This window comes from Oryctolagus cuniculus, chromosome X (genome assembly GCF_964237555.1).
Source record: "Oryctolagus cuniculus chromosome X, mOryCun1.1, whole genome shotgun sequence".
Lineage (NCBI taxonomy): Eukaryota > Metazoa > Chordata > Mammalia > Lagomorpha > Leporidae > Oryctolagus > Oryctolagus cuniculus.
In genome coordinates this window covers 73754518-73767319 of record NC_091453.1, presented here as the reverse complement: position 1 = coordinate 73767319, position 12802 = coordinate 73754518, and positions in this window count along the sequence as shown.

Below are 12802 nucleotides of genomic sequence, written 5' to 3'. Positions count from 1 at the left end.
CCAATTGCTCGGGCCCTTGCAACCCACGTGGGAGATCTGTATGGAGTTCCAGTCTCCTGGCTTCAGCCTACCCTAGCCCCAGCATTGCAACCATTTGGGTTGTGAACCAGTGAATGGAAGATCTCAAAAATTTATTCTTAAGTATTTAATCTTTGTGTAGCTATTGAGAATAGGATTGTTTTCTTGGTTTTTTGGATAGTTTACTGTTATTTGTATGTTGATTCTGTAGCCTACAATTTTACTGAATTAACTTATTTATTTAACAGTTTTGGGTTGGAATCTTTAGGATTTTTTACATATAAAATTATGTCATCCGGGGCCGGTGCTGTGGCACAGTGGGTTAAAGCCCCAGCCTGCATCTCATATGGGCACCAGTTTGAGTCCCAGCTGCTCCACTTCTGATCCTGTTCATTGCTAGTGTGTCTGGGAAAGCAGTGGAGGATGGCACAAGCCCTTGGGCCCCTGCAACTATGTGGGGGAGACCTGGAAGAAGCTCCTGGCTCCTGGCTTCGGATCGGCATATCTCTGGCCGTTGCTGCCAACTGGGGAGCAACTGGGGAGCCTCTACCTCTCTATATAAGTTTATCTTTCAAATAAATAAAATAAATCTTTTTTAAAAAGATTATGTTATCTGCAAACAGGGACCATTTGTTCTTCCTTTCCGATTTAGATGCCTTTTATTTCTTTCTCTTGACTAATTGCTCTGGGTAAGATTTCCAATACTATGTTGAACAGAAGTGGTAACAGGGGGCTTTCAATTTGTCATCGTGATAATATTAGCTGTGGATTTGTCACATATGACCTTTATTGTGTTGACATATATTCCTTCCATACCTAATGTTTTTAGAGATTATTTTTGTCATTCAAGAAAGTTGAATTTTGTTGTTTTTTTTTTCCTGAATATATTGAGATATCATGTAATTTTGTTCTTCATTCTACTGATGTAGTGTATCACATTTATAGATTGTGCATGTTGAACCATCCTGGTCTTCTTGGAATAAATCCCACTTGATCACGGCGAATGATCCTTTTGGTGTTCTGTTGAATTCAGTTTGTTTTATTTTGTTGAGTGTTTTTGCATGTATATTCATCAGGATATTGGCATGTAATTTTCTTTTCTTATATCTTTGCCTGGCTTTGGTATAAGAGTAATGCTGACCTCATAAAATGAATTTAGCAATATTTCCTTTCCGTCACATTTTGGAAGAGTTTAAGAAGAATTGATATTAATTTCTTAAATATTTGGTAGAATTCAGCATAGAGGCCATCAATTGCTGAGTTTTCCTTTGATGTGATATTTTTATTACTGATTCAATCTACTTACTCATTACTGAGCTATTGGGACTTTCTATTTCTTCATGATTCAATTTCAGTAGGTTTTATGTGTCATGGAATTTATCCATTTCCTCTGTTATCCAATTTGTTGATAAGTAATTGTTCATAATAGTTTCTTCTGATCCTCTGTGTTTCTGTGGTATCAATTATAATGTCTCCTCTTTCATTTCTGATTTTTATTTATTTGCGCCTTCTCTGTTTTTTCTTAGTATAGCCAAAAGTTTGTCAATTTTGCTTATTTTGCCCAGAAAACCAACTGTTAGTATTGTTTATTATTTTTATTGTTTTCCTACTGTATAATTCATTTATTTCTGCCATGATCTTTATTATTTCCTTCCTCTTCCTGACTTTGGGTTTATTTTCTTCTTTATCTAGTTACTTGAGATGTAATATTAGGTTGTTTGATAGTTTTCTTATTTTTGATGTAGATGTTTATTGCAACAGACTCCCTCTTGGACCTGCTCTTATTATTGCATCTCATAACTTTTGCTACATTGTGTTTCCATTTTTGTTTGTCTTAACATATTTTTAAATTTCCCTTTACTTTCTTCCTTGATCCATTGGTTGTTCAGGAACATGTTGTTTAATTTCCATTTACTCAAGAATGTTCTAAAATTTCTCTTCTTATTTTCTATTCTCATACTATTATGGTCCAGAAAGAATCTTGATATGATTTCCTACCAGACCAGACATATGATATATTCTGGAGAATGTTCCATATGTTCTTGAGAAGAATGTATATGCTGCTTCTATTGAATGGAATGTTCTGTGTATGTCTTAAGCATAATTTAAGTCTGATGTTTCCTTATTGGTTTCTTGTCTCAATGATTTTTCCATCACTGAAATTGAGTATTGAAGTCACCTAATATTTTTGTTACACCATCTCTCTCTCTCTCTCAATCTGTGCTAATATTTGTTTTATATAGATGCTCCAATGTTGAATGTATGCATATTTACAATTGTTATGTATTCTTTTTTTAAAAAAAATTATTTCTTTACTTGAAAGTCAGAGTTACACAGAGAGAGAAGGAGAGGCAGAGAGAGAGAGAGAGAGAGAGGTCTTCCATCCTCTGGTTCACTCCCCAGATGGCCTCAACTGCCGGAGTTGGGCCAATCTGAAGCCAGGAGCCAGGAGCCTCTTCTGGGTCTCCCACGTGGTTGCAGGGGCCCAAGGACTTGGGCCATCCTCTGCTTATTTATAAGTAAAGATTTACTACTATCATTTTGCTTATTTTTTTTCTAGTTGTTTTGTACATTCTCTTGCTGCCTTCCTTAGTGATAAGGTGATTTTTCTCTAGTGATATGCTGTGATTCTTTGCTTCTTATCTTCGTGTGTCTGTTATAGGTTTTTGTTTTATGATTACCATGAGGGTAACATAAAATATCTTGCAGTTATAACAGGTTGTTTTAAGTTGATAGCAATTTAACTTTGCATTAAAAACTATACTTTTATTCTACCATCCCACATTTTATGTTTTAAGTGACAATTTATATTTTATATTGAATATCCCTTAATATATTATTATACCTATTATTTTTAAGATTTATTTATTTATGTATTTGAAAGGCAGAGTTACAGAGAGGCAGAGACAGAGGCAGAGAGAGAAGTCTTCCATCTGTTCGTTCATTCCCCAAATGGCTGCAAAGGCCAGAGCTGAGCTCATCCAAAGCCAGGAGCCAGGCGCTTCTTCCAGATCTCCCAAGAGTGCAGGGGTCCAAGCACTTTGGGTCATCTTCTACCACTTTCCCAGGCCATAGCAGAGAGTTAGATTGGAAGTGGAGCAGCCGGGACTTGAACGGGCACCCATATGGGATGGAGCTGCGCCAATCCGAAGCAGGAGCCAGGAGTTTCTTCCAGGTCTCCCACGCAAGTGTGCAGGGGCCCAAGGACTTGGGCCATCCTCTACTGCTTTCCCAGGCCATAGCAGAAAGCTGGATAGGAAATGGAGCAGCCAGGACTCGAACTGGTGTCCATGTGAGATGCTGGTACTGCAGGCTGCAGCTTTACCAGCTACACTGCAGCGCCAGCCCTAGCCATTACTTTTAAAAGGTAGCAAGGTCTTGAGAAGCAAAGACAGAGGAGTTTTCCTAGATTAGAGCAGCGGGGACTAGAACCAGCGCCCATATGGGATGTCGGCGCTTCAGGCCAGGGCGTTAACCCGCTGTGCCACAGCGTCGACCCCTCCCATCATTTTTGAAAGACATTTTCACAAGGCAAAGAATTCTGGCTTGTCAATTCTTTTCTCACAGCACTTTAAAAATATTGTGCCACTTTCCTCTAGCTTCTTTGGCTTCTCATGTAAAATATGTTGTCATTCATATAGTCCCCCTTCCAGAGGTAAAGTGGAATTTTTTCTGGCTACATATGAGATTTTTTTTTTTTTTTTGACAGGCAGAGTTAGACAGTGAGAGAGAGAGACAGAGAGAAAGGTCTTCCTTCCATTGGTTCACCCTCCAATGGCCACCGCGGCCGGCGCGCTGCGGCCAGTGCACCGCACTGATCTGAAGCCAGGAGCCAGGTGCTTCTCCTGGTCTCCCATGGGGTGCAGGGCCCAAGCACCTGGGCCATCCTCCACTGCACTCCCTGGCCACAGCAGAGAGCTGGCCTGGAAGAGGGGCAACCGGGACAGAACCCGGCGCCCCGACCGGAACTAGAACCCGGTGTGCCGGCGCCGCTAGGTGGAGGATTAGCCTAGTGAGCCGCAACGCCGGCCTTTTTCTTTGTTTTTAGTTTTCAGAAGTTTAATTAAGATGTCTATTGGCATGGGTTCCTTTAGATATATCCTGTTTGGGATTTACTCAGCTTTAGAAGCTGTAAGTTTATGTTTCTTGTCAATTTTGGGACGTTTTCAGTCATTGCTTTGAGTACTTCTTAGCCCCAATGTTTTTCTTCTGTGCTTTTGAGACACCATAAATTGAGACCTTTTGTTATAGTACCACAGGACTCCAAGGCTTAGTTCATTTTTAGAAATCGATTTTCTCTTCCTGTTGTTCAGATTGGCAACTTTTATTGATCTATACTCCAATTCATTGGTTATATTTTCTTTTGTCACTTCCATTTTGCTGTTGAGCTTATCTACTTCTTTCACATCTTAGTGAAATACCTATTTTAGTGAATATCTATTTTGTTCTTTATATCTCTATTTATTTGCTAAGACTTTCTACTTCTTCATTTGTATGAAGTGTGTTTATAATTACTTGCTGAATCATTTTTATCATGATGCCTTTAAAATATTTGTCAACTTTGGGAAGCAATGACTTTGAACAGACCTTGTCTCAACTGTTGAGGAACAGTTTTTTCTTCATACTATTGAACTCTTTACTTAACATAGAGTTAATTGTATGTGTATAAAGTTAATTGAAAATAGATCTTAGTAAAAAATAAAAATGGGAATAGGAGAGGGAGGAGGAAGAGGGGTGGGAGAGTGGGTGGGAGGGCGGGTATGGTGGAAAGAATCACCATGTTCCTAAATTTGTAATTATGAAATGTATGAAGTTTGTATTCCTTAAATAAAAGGTTTCTAGGAAAAAATAAAATAAAATATTTATCAAATAATTGGAAGATTTCTGTCATTTCAGTGTTGGCATCTATTATGGGTTGAATATTGTCCCCAAATAAAAATGTATGTTGATGTCCTGACTACAGGTCCTGTGAATGTGACTTTACTTGGAAATAGGGTCTTTGTAGATGTAAATAATTTAAGACATGTTCATTAGGGTGGGCCCCATTACAATACGACTGCCATATTTTTAAGAAGAGGAGAATGTGGACACAGACACAGAGTGAGAATGCTATCTGACAGCAGAAGACGATATCAAAGTGATACAGTAGTACAGCTAAGGAATACCAAGGATTCATGGCCACCACCGGAAGCTAGAAAGAAACAAGGGACAATTATCCCTTGCATGTTTCACAGGGAATGCAGTCCTGCCAATACTTCGATTTCAGACTTCTAGGTTCCACAACCGTGAGACAATAAATTCTGTTGTATTTGCTCCATTCAGTTTGTGATAATTTGTTAGGGCAGCCCTGGGAAATTGCCTTTTTAAAATCAGTTAGACATTTACCTGGCTTTTGATATGATAAATTATTTTTATTTGAAACTTTGCAGTATTGAGTATTTTGTAATAAGACCCTGGATCGTATTTATGCCATTTTTTTTTTTTAGCTAGCTTCTTGTGACACTGTTCTGTCAGGGGAAACAGAAGATGTCACCGTGTTACTGCCAGGTGGTGCTGAAAGGGCAGGTTAGCCCTTTGGCCTCCTCAGGTGTGAAAAGGAAAGACTGCTGAGTGGGGATGGAGGTTTCAGCTCCTCACTCAGGCTCCATTGAAACCTCCCTGGTTGAGAGATATAGAAGAGCTTATGGGGCTGGCGCGGTGGCATAGCACGTAAAGCTGCCACCTGCAGTGCCGGCATCGCATGTGGTCACCAGTTCGAGTCCCAGCTGCTCCACATCTGATCCAGCTCTCTGCTATGGTCTGGGAAAACAGTAGAAGATGGCCCAAGTCCCTGGGCCCCTGCTCCCATGTGGGAGACCTGGTAGAAACTCCTGGCTTCGGATCGGCACAGCTCCAGCCATTGCAGCCAATTGGGGAGTACAACATCAGATGGAAGACCTCTCTCTCTCTCTCTCTCTCTCTCTCTCTCTTTCTCTCTGCCTCTGCCTCTCTATAACTCTGTCTTTCAAATAAATAAATAAATCTTTTTTAAAAAGCTAATTACTGTTATCCGTGTGGCTTCTATTGACAGCATGAAGGGAAGTTGACTTTTTACACCTAAGCTGTGGTAAAAGTCCTCACTCTTTGAGGCCTCTTCTGATACCACCTGCTGGGGTGATTGCGCTGCCTTGTTATACTTTTGCATGGGTGGAGGTCTGGGCTTGCCACTAGGCTTTTGCTGGTGTGGGTAGATGTAGTGCCCCACGTTACCTGTAGTGACTGGCTGCAGTACAGCAGTTATTGTCTACAAGCTTTCTGTCTTGCTAGATTGCTCCTTTCTGATCTTTTGGATAGAGAGAGCAGGGACTTCTTTTGTCTTCATTCATTGGCAGTTCTGGATTGCTGCTTCTGCAGCTTTGGGCTGCACCTTTCAGCAGCTCCAAGTCTGGATATATATGGCAAACAGAAAATTCAAAAAACTCACAACCAAATCTGTTTTGGGGTCCCAAGATCCGTAGAAAGTCTGCTCTCTTTCCATCTTTAAGAGTCACTTTCTGTTTCAACATCAAGAGTTGTTCATTGCACGTAGTGAGATAAATAGCAAAACGTGTGTGTACTCCACCTTCTCAAAAGTGAAAGTCCTGAATTTCTCTTAAAAATAATGAATTTGAACAAAAATTCAGACTACTATGGTCTGAGTGTGTCCTGCAAAAGTTTGTTGGAACCTAATTCCTCAATGTGGCCATGTTGGGAGGTGAGGCCTAGTGGGAAGCGTTCGGGTCATGAAAACAGCCCTCATGAATTGGTCAGTGGCTTCTTGGGAGACTGGGTTCTCACTCTCTCCAGACGAGATTAGATACTGTTAAAGTGGGTTGTGATAAAACAAGTCTCTCGTTTCTGTGCTTTTGGGAAGTATCTGCTTCTTTTTCTACTCTCTGCGATGAGTTAAAGAAGCCCAAGGCCCTCATCAGAAGCTGAGAAGACGATAGCACCATGCTGTCAGACTTCCCCACTTCCAGAAGCAAGAGCCAACCTTAACTTCTTTTTAAAATGAATTACCCAGTCTTGGGTATTCTGTTATAGCAACAGAAAGCAGACTAAGGCATAAACCAAAGGAAAAATACTTTTCTACTCCTAGTCTCATTCAGAATCAAGAAAATGAGAAGTCTCAGGGCATGAGGTCGCTCTCTGAGGAAATACTACCTTTGGCTTTGCTATCCTATTAGGAAATCCCAAATGTACACTTTAAAAAGAGTGTTTAGAGCTAAGTTTGTGCTTATCCCTATTCATCAGGTTGTTATTTTTTTTTCAAACTGAGATCCACAGAGCATCTTCCTCTGCATCATCTTGAAATGCCTATTTAAATTACAGATTACCAAGTCCTTATCCCTACCTGCTAGATCAGAAGCTAGGACTGAAGACCTGGAACCCACACCCTCTGTTCCCGAGATATTCTGATATATGCCAATCAGAATCACCGATCTATGTCACTGTTAAAATTGCCTAAATAGGGTCCGGCGCTGTGGTGTAGTTGGTAAAGCCACTGCCTACAGTGCCGGTATCCCATTTGGGCACTAGTTTGAGTCCTGGCTGCTCCATTTCTGATCCAGCTTTCTGCTGTGGCCTGGGAGGGCAGTGGAGGATGGCCCAAGCCCTTGGGCCACAGCACCCACGTGAGAGACCCGGAAGGAGCTCCTGGCTCCTGGCTTCGGATCGGCACAGCTCCAGCTGCTGTGGCCATCTGAGGAGTAGAGCAGCGGATAGAAGACCTCTCTCTGTCTCTCTCTGTGTCGCTCTTCCTCTGCCTCTCTGTAGCTCTGCTTTTCAAATAAATAAATCTTTTTTTTTAATTGCCTAAATAGACCAGGCCAAGGATGCGAACTTGTAACAGAACTAAAGATTGCTCTTTGGAAACTATGAATCATTAATCCCCTGGACAGATTTGGTCAACCAGTTACTAATTCCTCTAATTAGCCCTCACAGCTGGTCCCTATTGTGCTGCTTTGTAGAAATAATACCATGAAAAGACCTCAGGTAGTGATTTGCAAAATTTCACTTGCTCTCTGTCTACTGAACTGCACTGACCTACCCTTGTAGTAAATAGATCAAAGATAATGAGCTAGTCTGACAGGTTGTGTTCCCAGTGAAATCATACCAGGTCCAGTGAACACACACTATCCTTTGCAAATAATCCATTTTAGACTGTCTCTTGGAATCAACAGCATGCTTACTGATGTGTCCAGTTACACTTGCTCACTTATTTCCTTTTTGACATCAGTGATCACAATTGCCCTCTGGCCCCTCTCAGTCTCCAAATTGATGAAAATAAAAATTATCCTTAAGAGTGCTTTAGAAGTCTTATTTGCATGTTCTCCCAATACCCTGAGAAATGCAATTTGTCCAAGCCAGACACTTGAACATTGTTAGAGCAATAAGAGATATTCTGTTGAGAATCATTTTACCTAACTGGACTCTTTTTCCCTGATCAATGTTTGAGCTGTACTCTCTCTCTACTTGAAGTGTGTTCTGAGGACCAGTAGCAGCACCTGGGAACTTGTCAGAAGTGTACATTCCTGGGTCCACCCACATGTACCAAATCAGAATTTTATTTTTAACAAAATCTCTACATGATGCTTGTGCACATTCAAGCTTAAAAAGCGCTGAGCTAGACTTGTCAATATGAATATTTCTCTTTGACAGAAAATACAGGAACAAGGTAAAAACAATGGAGTTCTGCTGTATTTTATCATCCATAGGTATGTCACTGTCAACTGTACCCCTTTCCAGTTTGTCTTCTTGCTGTTAACATTTTAAAGGTTCTTGGGGCCAGTGTTGTGGTGCAGCTGCTTAATTTGTCACTTGCAACACTTGCATCCCATGTGGGAGTGCCAGTTCAAGTCCTGGCTGCTCTGCTTCCAACCCAGCTCCCTATGGAAGACCAGGATGGAGTTTCTAGCTCTTGACTTCTGCCTGGCCCAGACCTGCCTGTTGCTTTCTAATTATTGGTTTCTACTTTAATTTCCTTGTGGTCAGTGAACATACTTTTATTACTTTTATTCTTTTAAATGTATTGGCAGTCCCTTCATGGTCCAGCATATGGCCCTTCGTGGTAAACATTTTTCTCCCACTCAAAAAAGAATGTGTATTCTGTGGATTGGCGGGTGGAGGAGAGTGAGCTATAAATGTCAACTGGGGGATGGCGCTGTGGTACAGTGGGTTAATCCTCCCACATGGGCTCCAGTTCTAGTCCCGACTGATCCTCTTCCAAAGCAGCTCTCTATTATGGCTCAGGTGCTTGGACCCCTACACCCACATGGGAGACCCAGTGGGGGATCCTGGCTTCTGGCTTCAGATCCGTGCAGCTCCAGCTATTGCAGCTGTTTGGGAGTGAACCAGCGGAAGGAAGACCTCTCTCTGTGTCTCTCCCTCTCTCTGTCTGTAACTCTGCCTCTCAAATGGGTAAATAAATTTAAAAAAAGTCAATTAGGGCAAATTCATTGGTAGTGGCTTAATAACTATTAACTTGTTCTATTGATTACTGAGAGAGGAGGATTAAAGTCTCCAAATATAATTGTGGATTTTTGTATTTCTCCATTAAATTCTACCAACATTTGCTTCACATATTTTGAAGCTCTTTTAGTCTTCTTGTGAACTGATCATTTTATTAGTCTGAAATAATTCTGATCTCTGGTAATCTTCCTTATTTTGAAGTCTACTTTGTCTGACATTAATAATGTCACTAGATTTCCGATGATTAGTGTTTGGGCAGTGTATGTTTTCCCCATCATTTTGTTTGAACCTAAGTCTTTATAACTAAATCAGGCTTCTTATAGTTAGCATGAACAAACTATACCTTTTATTTGGACTATTTACCACATTTAGTTGACTTTTACAAAATTATTTCTAAGTCTACCATCATGACAATTTTCCCATCTGTTCTTTATCCTTTTTTCCCCTGCTTTTCTCCCTTCCTTGCCATTATGTGAATATTTTTTGAATTATATTTTGGCTTTTTATATGGCTAATATTGACCATGAATCGATTGTGCTTGTTTATACTCATGTACTATTTAATGTGTCCCGCAGGTGGGTGATGCCAATTACCACTGACCGACCCACCACCATCATGCACTCCCATGAGAAAAGGTGATTGTCGCTCCCAACTGGACTTTCAGGTGGTTTTCTTTGGAATTAGCGGACATTATGCATGAGCCCTCATGGACTTTGGGCTCCCATAGTGTCGCTCCCCCTCTTCGTGGAGGAACGACACTAAGCCCTGCCTAGGCTTCATATCCGAGTCACGGCACCATTATGTCGCTCCCCCTCTTCGTGGAGGAACGACACTAAACCCTGCGCTGTTCTTTCGTCTGCTCGGCCTTCCCCGGGTTTGCTGCTGGTTCTTCCCGGGTTGGCTACTATCCCTTCCACCTCCGTGGAAGGGCAGTTCCCCCTGGCCACATTCCCCACTTCCGCAGGGGAGCGGCACACCGCCGGCCGGCTTTCTCGGGGGCTGCACGGGTTCCCTTAGATGTTCCCCATAGATGTTCCTGGTGCATGCCGTCTCTCTCCTCCTTTATAGTCCTCCTCCGCCAATCCTAACTCGGCTGCCCACACGCCGAGTACGCTGCTCTCCAATCAGGAGCAGGTCCTACAGTTTATTGGTTGAACTGGAGGCAGCTGTGCGGAAGCTGTTTACTTCTCTCCCAGCGCCATATTGTGGGAGAGCAGATGCATAGAATAAGTCTTAATTCCAGTAACTTAGTCTAGTCCGAGCTGCTCCCCACAGAGGAGAACAGATGCATAGAATAAGTCTTAATTCCAGTAACTTAGTCTAGTCCGAGCTGCTCCCCACACCATAGGACGACAAGTACACTTCCTTTTATTCCTCTCCTTGTCACTGCACCATTGTTTTCTTTTTTATTTATTTATTTTTTTAAGATTTATTTATTTATTTGAAAGAGTTACAGAGAGGCAGAGGCAGAGATGGAGGTCTTCCATCTGCTGGTTCATTCCTCAGCTGGCCACAATGGCCAGAGCTGCGCCAATCTGAACCCAGGAGCCAGGCTCTTCTTTCCAGTCTCCCACGTGGGTGCAGGGGCCCAAGCACTTGCTCCATCTTCTACTGCTTTCCCAGGCTATAGAAGAGAGCTGGATCAGAAGTGGAGCAGTCAGGACTCGAACCTGTGCCCATATGGGATGCCAGCACTTGCAGGCAGCAGCTTTACCCTCTACGCCACAGCGCCAGCTCCTGAACCATTGTTTTCATGCATTTTTTTTTGACAGGCTAGACAGTGTGAGAGAGAGAGAGAGAGAGAGAGAAAGGACTTCCTTCCATTGGTTCACCCCTCAAAAGGCCGCCACGGCCGGTGCGCTGCGCCGATCCGAAGCCAGAAGCCAGGTGCTTACTCCTGGTCTCTCATGCGGGTGCAGGACCCAAGCACTTGGGCCATCCTCCACTGCACTCCAGGGCCACAGCAGAGAGCTGGACTGGAAGAGGAGCAACCGGGACAGAACCAGCACCCCAACTGGGACTAGAACCCAGGGTACCGGCGCCGCAGGCAGAGGATTAGCCAAGTGAGCTGCAGCGCAGGCCTTCATGCATTTTCATTTCTGTGTAGACTACAGCCTCTATGATACATTTCATTCTTTTTGCTTTGAACAATCTATTGTTTTTCAGTACATGAAGAAATAAAAAAATTAAGTATTTTATATTTATCAAGATATTTACCATTTTCATTCCTTTGTATTGCTCTGAATGTCCAGCTGGTATAATTTCCCTCTAGTCTGCAGAATTGCCTTTAATATTTCTCCAAGAGCAAATCTGCTGGCAATATATTGCAGAGAGAGAGGTCTCCCATCCACTGGTTCACTCTCCAGATGGCTGCAACGGCCAGGGCTGAGCTGATCTGAAGCCAGGAGCCAGGAGCTTCTTCCGGGTCTCCCATGTGAGTGCAGGGGCACAAGGACTTGGGCCATCTTCTACTGCTTTCCCAGGCTATAGCAGAGAGCCGGATCGGAAGTGGAGCGCCGGGACTCAAACCAGCACCCATATGGGATGCCGGCACTGCAGGTGGAGGCTTTACCTGCTAAGCCACAGCACCAGCCCCAATAGTTTACTTCATATATATTGTTGATTCATTATTTAACTCATAGCCAATAACACTACAACCCATATCTTAACAAAACTCATCAAATGCATGTATTTTCTCCATAAAGCACACCACAGCTTTCTTGCACTTGAGAATGCAAGATATTACTTCAGTATACACTTGGGGGGCATTTTAAATAACAAGATTACCAATAAAAAATGTGGCACTAAAGAGAGAGTGGATATGACAGGAGGGAAGAGCATTGCTTTGTTTGACCTCAGCTGGAAACATGCACTTCATTTTCTTAAAAGATTTTATTTATTTATTTGAGAGGCAGAGTTACAGAGAGAGGGGGTCTTCCATTGGTTCACACCTCAAATGGCTGCAACAGTTAGAGCTGGGCCAATCCAAAGCCAGGAGCCAGGAGCTTCTTTCCGGTCTCCTGTATGGGTTCAGGGGCTCAAGCACTTTGGCCATCTTCCACTGCTTTCCCAGGCATATTAGCAAGAATCTGGATCAGAAGTGGAGCAACTGGGACTCAAACCGATGCCCAAATGGGATACCAGTGCTTCAGGCAGAAACTTAACCTACTATGCCATAGCACAGGCCCCAGGACATGCACTTTAGACAATTCAAATTTTTTGTCACTCTGTGCGTGTCCCTGTATGATGTTGAAATCTCCGTAAGTATGTTTTAAATTTTATTTAAGGAATATAA